The following is an 8,107-nucleotide window of genomic DNA, read 5'->3' on the forward strand; positions in this document are numbered from 1 at the left end:
AATAAATAGTGGATCACGCACGTACTAGTACCTCCTTTCCGGTTTGCAGGGCTTAATTCAAACCTCTCACCATGCCGGCAGCAAGACCAAGGCATGTCAATAATTAACGGCATGCATAAGTTTAAGCCTAATTAATTCCAGCGATTTAAGTGGCTGCATGCGTGCCCTCGGCTGTGACTCGTTGCATGCTGCTTCGCGTACTGCCTGCAAGCGATTCTGAGTGCCTGCATGCAGCCGGCCATAATTAAGGCACCTAACTGATGCGAAAAAGATACGCTTTAAATCCGTGGAATCATTATTGACAAGGAGGGAGATGATTCGAGTGCACTCGTTTGACCGCCATGCCGGCGTGCGACCCAGACAGGACGGGACAGCACAGTCATAATTTCAGTTTCTCTAGTTTTCCACGGCAAGCTGGCGCGCTAAGCCATTATGCATTGAATTCTGATGACCGTTGCGCTACCTTCCGCCTATAAGTACTGTTTCCCGGCCTTCTCAGGTGCCACCGTGACCCAACTCGCCATATCCTCATAAGCCCCCACCGGCCCGACATCGCTCGCCATGTCCGCCATGCCCACGCCCGTCCGCGGTAGGCGACGCCGGAGGCGGTCACCGCCGGAACTAGTGTTCGGGTTTTCACCGGAAGGCAGATGGAGGGAGGAGGCATTCTATCTGTCTTTAGATGGCAATGCGGAGATCGAGGAGTTGTTGGAGCGTGACTGCATGGCGGAGGAGCAAGAGTTGTTGGAGCGCGTCCTCCTGGTGGAGGAGCAGCGTATCGCCGATTTGCGCCGCCAGCGGGACATGGAGCAGCAGCGCACCGACGCTCTGAGTCGCGAGCAGAGCGCCCGCAACTTGGCCGACTACGTGGAGGCCGGCGCCCGACAAATAGCCCTGGAGGCTGTCGGGCACGCACATGTTCGCGACGCTGATTTTTACTACTAGCTCGTCAAGTGGGTTTCCCGCTTGGAAGCCGAAACTTCGGTGGACCACGCCGGCATGGAAAGGGCCAACGCGCGCGAGCAACGCGCCCTATCGCACCTCTGGCAAGTCCAAGGCGAGGCGGAGGACACCGGTGTCGGCGTTTAGCATGTACAGCAGATGGCGGCCGGCATCATCTAGTTAGCTAAGAGTAAGTTAGTACTTGTACGCTACTAGAGTGTTAGTGGGAGTAGATAGTTAACTTGGCTATGATGGTTGTCAACGTGGAAGTTCAGTACTCTATATGTGGATCAGACCTGTTAGTTTCCTCTGAATGTTGAACTTTCCGTTTGAGCGTATGGAATGGGCTGTTATTTTTTATATGGGTTGTATTTGTCCTCCACGGTTTAGAGGCTGACTTGTGGGCCTAGCAAGTTGACGCGCACACAATCAGGAGATGATTGCACGTGGAGAGGATGATAGTAGGGACCCGCCAAGGTCATGGCAGTACGCAAGCAAGTGCCTCCTTATTTCAAGCCAATAAAAAAATGGCTCCTCCTAGTGGATTTCTGACATTTGGGTCCCATGCCATTGTCAACGTAGTCAATAAACGAGAGAATTGCACAACGAGCGGCTGACACCAGGGACCCAGCAGCTCGCCCAGTTATTTTTGTTTTGGGTTAATTTGATAAATGCCACTTCAAATCTGGTGTATCCGAGAAATGCCACTGCAATTTCCAAACTTTGAAAAATGCCATTTCATGCCATTTCTAGTGGCATTTTTCGAAGTCTGGAGTGGCGTTTTTCAAAGTTTGCAAACTGCAGTGGCGTTTTTCAAAGTTTGCAAAAATTGCAGTGGCATTTTTATGAATCGCCATAATTGGAGTGGCATTTATCTAATTTTTTTTGAGACGGAAGCAGGGTGTCAACTGGGCTGTGCGGGACACTCTGGCCTGTCTAGACAACCTTTTCTTTTATGTTTACCACAGACCAGCCCAGTAGTTTTTTTTTCTGAAAATGGCTAGCCCAATTCTTTTGTGATTTGTCAAGTAAGTCGCTTTATCAGGCCTGTTGGGCTACAAATCTTTCAAGACGAGGAGAGCTTCATTCGGCTGGCCGAGAAAATGGCCTATCAGTAATGAGAAATGGGCTGCGCATTTTTAAAACACATCAAACCGGCAATTATTGTCAAATATCTTTTTTTCATTTCAAGATTTTAAATTGCATTGATTTTTATGTGTGGAAAATTTATTGGACAGTCTGAATGTGACTCGAAATTTTGGGATTAAAAACAGTTCAGACCGCACCGACATATGCAAAATTTTGTATAATTTTTTAACCGTGGCCACAATATGGGTTGTAATGCTAACATAAAGAATATGGGCTCCAAAAAACTGTAAGAATTAGAAAATGGGCTATAAATTATTTGAAATAATGGCAGATGGGATGTATGCTGTTTTCCATAGATTTGAGGCTTTCCACAGATGGCCTGTATACTGTTGGATGTCCATCCAATGGCAGTCGTGCTTCTTCAATCTCCGTGTTGTTCCCTTCCTAGGCCTCGCCGTCATCCATCGCCCTGGTGCTCTCGGCGTGGCGTGGTCAGCGTGGTCAACGACCGGCATGCATCTGAATGGACTATACGTGGAGAGGCTGACAGTTGGGTCCATGGCCACACGCAAGGAAATGCCTCCTTATTACGCGCAAAATAATGATTTGCTCCACCTGACATCTGGGATCCACCGAAACGGCCTCTGTATTTCGCGAAAAAAGCGTTACCGCCGCTGACAGCTCGGACCCACCAGCTATATCTTCACACGCAAGGAAGTGCCTCCTTATTACGCACAAAAAATGAACACTCCCCCTGCTAGCTGGGACCCAATATAGTGGGCCTACTAAGTTGACGGGGACGAAGGGCTTTGTCAACTTAGTCCATATGCACGATTCTAGCTCGACTGACTGTACGATGTCCATCCAACGGCTGTAGTGCTTCTTCAACCTCTGGTCTTCTTGCTCCAGCCGCCCAAAGCAGCATCGGTCGTGCCGCCTGCTCCTGCCTCCCGTGGCCGGCTGTGCTGCCGCAGAGGCCTCACCGCCCCCATACTACTCCCACCGCTGGCCAGGCCATCCATCCACTCCACTCACCCACACCCCCTGTTATTCTGCGGCGACGGCAGCGCAGCCGAACCAATGAACCCTCGTACTCCTCTCCGTGTGGGCATCCACTTCCGCGTCTTCCCCGGCTCCGCGTTGTCCCCTTCCTAGGTCTCGCCGTCGTCCACCGCCGTGGTGCTGTCGGCGCGGCGTGGTCAATGTGGTTAACGACTGAATTCCATCGGAAGAATACTGTACATGGAGAGGCTGACAGCTGGGTCCACGGCAGCCGCAAGGAAGTGCCTCCTTATTACGCGGAAAATAATTATTCCTCCACCTGACAGCAGGGACCCACCGGACACCCACCAGTATATCACGAAAAAACATTTGCCCCTGACTGCTGGTACCCACCCGTCAGGCCACCGTATTTCGTGAAAAAAATGTTCCCCCTGCTGTCAGCTCGGACCCACCGGAAGTGCCTCCTTATTACGCACAAAAAAATGAATACCCCCTGCTATCTGGGACCCACCTTGGTGGGAGGCTAACTTGTGGGCCTACTAAGTTGACGGGGACGGAGGGCTTTGTCAACTTAGTCAATATGCACGATTCTAGCTCCAGTGACCGTACGATGTCCATCCAACGGCCGTAGTGCTTCTTCAACCTCTGGTCTTCTTGCTCCAGCCGCCCAAACCAGCGTCGGTCGTGCCTCGTGCTCCTGCCTCCCGTGGCCGGCTGCGATGCGGTGGAGGCCTCACCGCCCCTACTACCCCCACTACTGGCCAGGCCATCCCTCTACTCACCCACACCCCCTGTTATTCTGCGGCGACGGCAGCCTCACACCGTAGTGAACCAGTGAACCCTCGTACTCCTCTACGCGTGGGCATCCACTGCCGCATCTTCCCCGGCTCCGAGTCGTCCCCTTCCTAGACCTCGCCGTCGTCCACCGCCCTGGTGCTCTCGGCGTGGCGTGGTCAACGTGGTCAAGGAACGGCTTCCATCGGACGTGGACTGTACGTGGAGAGGCTGACAACTGGGTCCACGGCCGCAGCAAGGAAGTGCCTCCTTATTACGTGCAAAATAATTATTCCTCCACCTGACAGCGGGGACCCACCGGACGGGCCACCATATTTCGCGAAAAAAATGTTTGCCCCTGACTGCTGGGACCCACCGGCTACATCTTCGCACGCAAGGAAGTGCCTGACAGTCGGGACCCACCTGGTCGAAGCATACATAGCGTTGTCATTCTGGTCGCGAACGTGTACGTACATATATATTGGTGGATGTAGAGGCACGCACGTGTCGTAGTAGAGGCGCGCACATAGCATGTACATGTACGTACAGCGGCCAGGGTGCAAGAAAGAAAATACGGCCACGTATGTGTACATACGGGCGGGGTCTCGAACGCCTACTCACGCATACATACGGTCAGGGCTCGTGTACATGGCTGGGTCGGAACGGAAAAACAGCATTGTCGTCATGTTCATGGGGAGGCAACGGAATGCGTCGTGTTCATGGGGAGGCAACGGAATGTGTCGTGTTCATCGGGAGGACTTGGACGGAACAGGCGATGGAAACGAGGCCTGGCATACCGCAGAACGGAAGAAACGGCCTTGTGTTCGACCGGCCACGTTCGAAACGGGATCCTGTTGATCGGGAGGGGTCTGGCGTACCGCAAAATGGAGGAAACTGACCTCCTACGGTCGAAACGGGGGTCCTGTTGATCGGGAGGGGTGTGGCGTACCGCAAAACGGAGGAAACAGACCTCCTACGGTCAAAACAGGGGTCCTGTTGATCGGGAGGGGTGTGGCGTACCGCAAAATGGAGGAAACGGACTTGTGTTGGAGCACTACGGTCGAAACGGGGGTCCTATTCATCGGGAGGGGTGTGGCGTACCGCAAAACGGGACTCCACGGGATACTATTCATCTCCACCGTCGACCTCCTCCAGCCTCCACAGGCTCCTGTTCATCCAGCCTCCACGGGCTCCTGTTCATCCAGCCTCCACCGCGCGCTACTCCACCGGCTACTATTCAACCACCCCTCCACTGTCTACTGTTCATCCAGCCCTCCACACCACGGGGTCCTGTTCAACCACCCCTCCACCGTCTACTGTTCATCCAGCCCTCCACACCACGGGGTCCTGTTCAACCACCCCTCCCCCGTCTACTGTTCATCCAGCCCTCCACACCACGGGGTCCTGTTCATCCACCCCTCCACTGGCACCCCTCCACCGTCTACTGTTCATCCATCCCTCCACCACACCACGGGGTCCTGTTCATCCGGAGGCAATGCCACCGCTCACTGTTCATCTAACCCCGCCCCTCCCCCCCCCCCCCCCGCAACGCTCACTGTTCATCCCATCGATCGGCTTCAATTAGCACCAGTAGCGAAGGAATTGCTCGATCGGGTTCAGTTAACAGCCATCGATCGATCGCTCGGGTTCAGTAACGCGTAGCCTGCAGTGCAATCGCTCGGGTTCAGTTAGAGCCCAACGTCTCGCTCGGGTTCAGTTAGAGCCAACGCCTCGCACACACGCGCGTACGTGTACGAGAGAAACGTCATCGCTCGGCCCCCGACCTCCCACCGTAACTGGGAACTCCCCGAAATTTTCCTCTCCCTCACTTCTACCACGGTTTTTTCCGTCATGGACGGCCCAAAGAATGTCATGCAGCTGCGTCTCCGGCCCGCCCAGGCTGAAAAGCCCATTTTCTGTCATGATTTTTTGTCATAGAAGTAGGAGCCCACCACATCTATGATGATATCGGGTTTTGTCACAATTATTGTCATAGAAGTGTCATATGTATGACAGAAAAAAAATTGTTCAGCCCAAAATGTCACGGATGTGTCTTTTTTTGTAGTGGTGGTGGCCCCTACTGTCATCCTCTCCACGCACTTCTGCCGATTCCTATTGTTTGTTGACTATGTTGACAACGCGAGAGGGAGGCGCCGCGGCGAGCGCACCAAAGCGTGTGGAGGACGTCGGCGTTAACGATTTTGGAGACGGTGGGGCGGCGATGCATGCGCTAAGGCGCAGCCAGCCGTGGGAGGCGGAAGCAGGCGGCCCCGCCAGCGCTGGTTTGGTTTTGGCGGCTGGAGGAAGACAGGACTGAAGAAACACGATAGACTGTAAAAGCAGCAGGAGTACTTAACAACCTTAACTGAAACCAGCAGGGGCACTTAACAACCAAAGCTGAAAGCAGTATGAGTACTTATACAGGTTCAACCGTACAAAGCACTCCTCGAACAGTGCTACTTTGCCTACAGTTAACCAAGGGTGAGGCTGCCAAGCCCCAGGACAAGGCCCAGACGCCACCCCGCGCATCCACAACCTTCTGAAAGTGGCTTCATCTCGCAACGTGGTCAATAAACAGGATATTCGCTTTAGAGCCATGGAAAAGCATGAACATAATCTTCTTCCTATTCTCCAAGATGGATAGGCCTTCATTATTTGAGACCACCCATGAATAAGTATCTTTTCACCTCCAAGGGGAATTGAGTAGGTTGACATAAACATCATGTTGTGACCAAGCGCAAGTCCGACCCGACCATGGTCAGGCATCTGTATAGGAACAATAGAACTCGGTAGTTCCTGTTTCAAGAAGATCACAGCTGTAAAACTGTGTATAAGCAATAGTTTATGAACAACATATATAATAGAAAACAGCTCGTACCATAAGTTTCTCGACACAGTTGGACCTGTTCAACGAGTGCAGCAGTGGCACACATATCCCACATGGCCTTCCACCATTGAAACGCCCCACAAGGACCTCAAGACAATCAATAAAGTGTAGGAACTTGTGGATGTCGATCCAGTCAACTTTAGTACCATTAGTAACAACCAAGTTATTACAGAGTAACAAACAAGCAGACTGCCTAACTCTGAAAAAACCTACACGTGCCACCAATTATAAGAAAATATTAGTTAGAAGTAGCATCTTCGTGAGAGATTCATTGCTACTTCTAAAGTTAAATTGTGATTAGTTAGACAGAATAGGTGGATTAAGAAGTAATTGAGGCAACAAGCAAGAACCAGATACAAAACTAACATGGATGAACAAGTGAAACGACGTCGGGGTGGAAGATCGCAGTGAAGATGAGACCAGGTTCTGCTATTTCCATCAACATTCGTGCGCCAACTTTCAGTCTGTAACACTTGAGAAAGTTTATCCAAGTTCGGCCATAAAAAAAGTAGCGATCTTCTTGGTTCATGAACCCAACTTGGAACTTATATCCATGGCTTGTCTTCACTGTGACCACTAAACTAGTGTATTCAGTTATGGCAAGGCCGAGCATCTTCAGTACATGTGTTCTGGCAGAGCAAATAATACACTGCAGGAAAAATAATATGAGAACACAACATGTTCAAAAAAAACCCACCCTCCCGGATAGAAAAGAGGATTCTAGGAACATACTATGCACATTTCAAAATGTTGTGTTAGGATGAGAAGGAACAAGTCTGGCGTCTCGCCGAGGGCGCAGAAACCTATAGGGTACTCGCACTTTGGGCACTGCAAATGAAACACACTAGATTCAGTAGGAAGAAAAATGCATCAACGGCGGCGGCTGCCATCCTAGGATTACCTGCGACCAAGGGACTTGGATTTATCGGGGATGGATGAAGAATTCGTACCTGGCTCTCCATGAGAAAACCCTATGCAATCGCCGAGAGGGGGTTTTCTCTGAACAAGCAGGCGAAGGAGAAGGGGTTCAGGCCCAATGAAATATTGCCGCTTTGTCCGTCCAGCTTACTGCTAAAGCTGGAAAGGGGGGTTGTGATTTGATGGCTCATTAGGCATTACTGCGGCGCTACGACCGGGGTGTGTCTACCGTGAAGTTGTGCACTCTAATTTGTGCATATGGCACGTGGACCTCGTTGTCGGTTGCCCCACATATCAGCGAAAGGAAGTAGAAAGATAGGAGTAACTAGTTACACATAAATATATTTTTTGACAGAGAGATGCTCCCTCTATAAAGAAATATACAAATCTTTTATATCACAGGCTCACCTTGCCGAGAAATATACTCCCTCTGCAACGCACGGGCATTATGGGGGTTCAACTTTTTTTATGGGGGTTCAGCTGAGAATATAATAC

Source organism: Triticum urartu, chromosome 2A (assembly GCF_056163025.1).
Source record: "Triticum urartu cultivar PI428250 chromosome 2A, HENAU_Tu73, whole genome shotgun sequence".
Classification (NCBI taxonomy): Eukaryota; Viridiplantae; Streptophyta; class Magnoliopsida; order Poales; family Poaceae; genus Triticum; species Triticum urartu.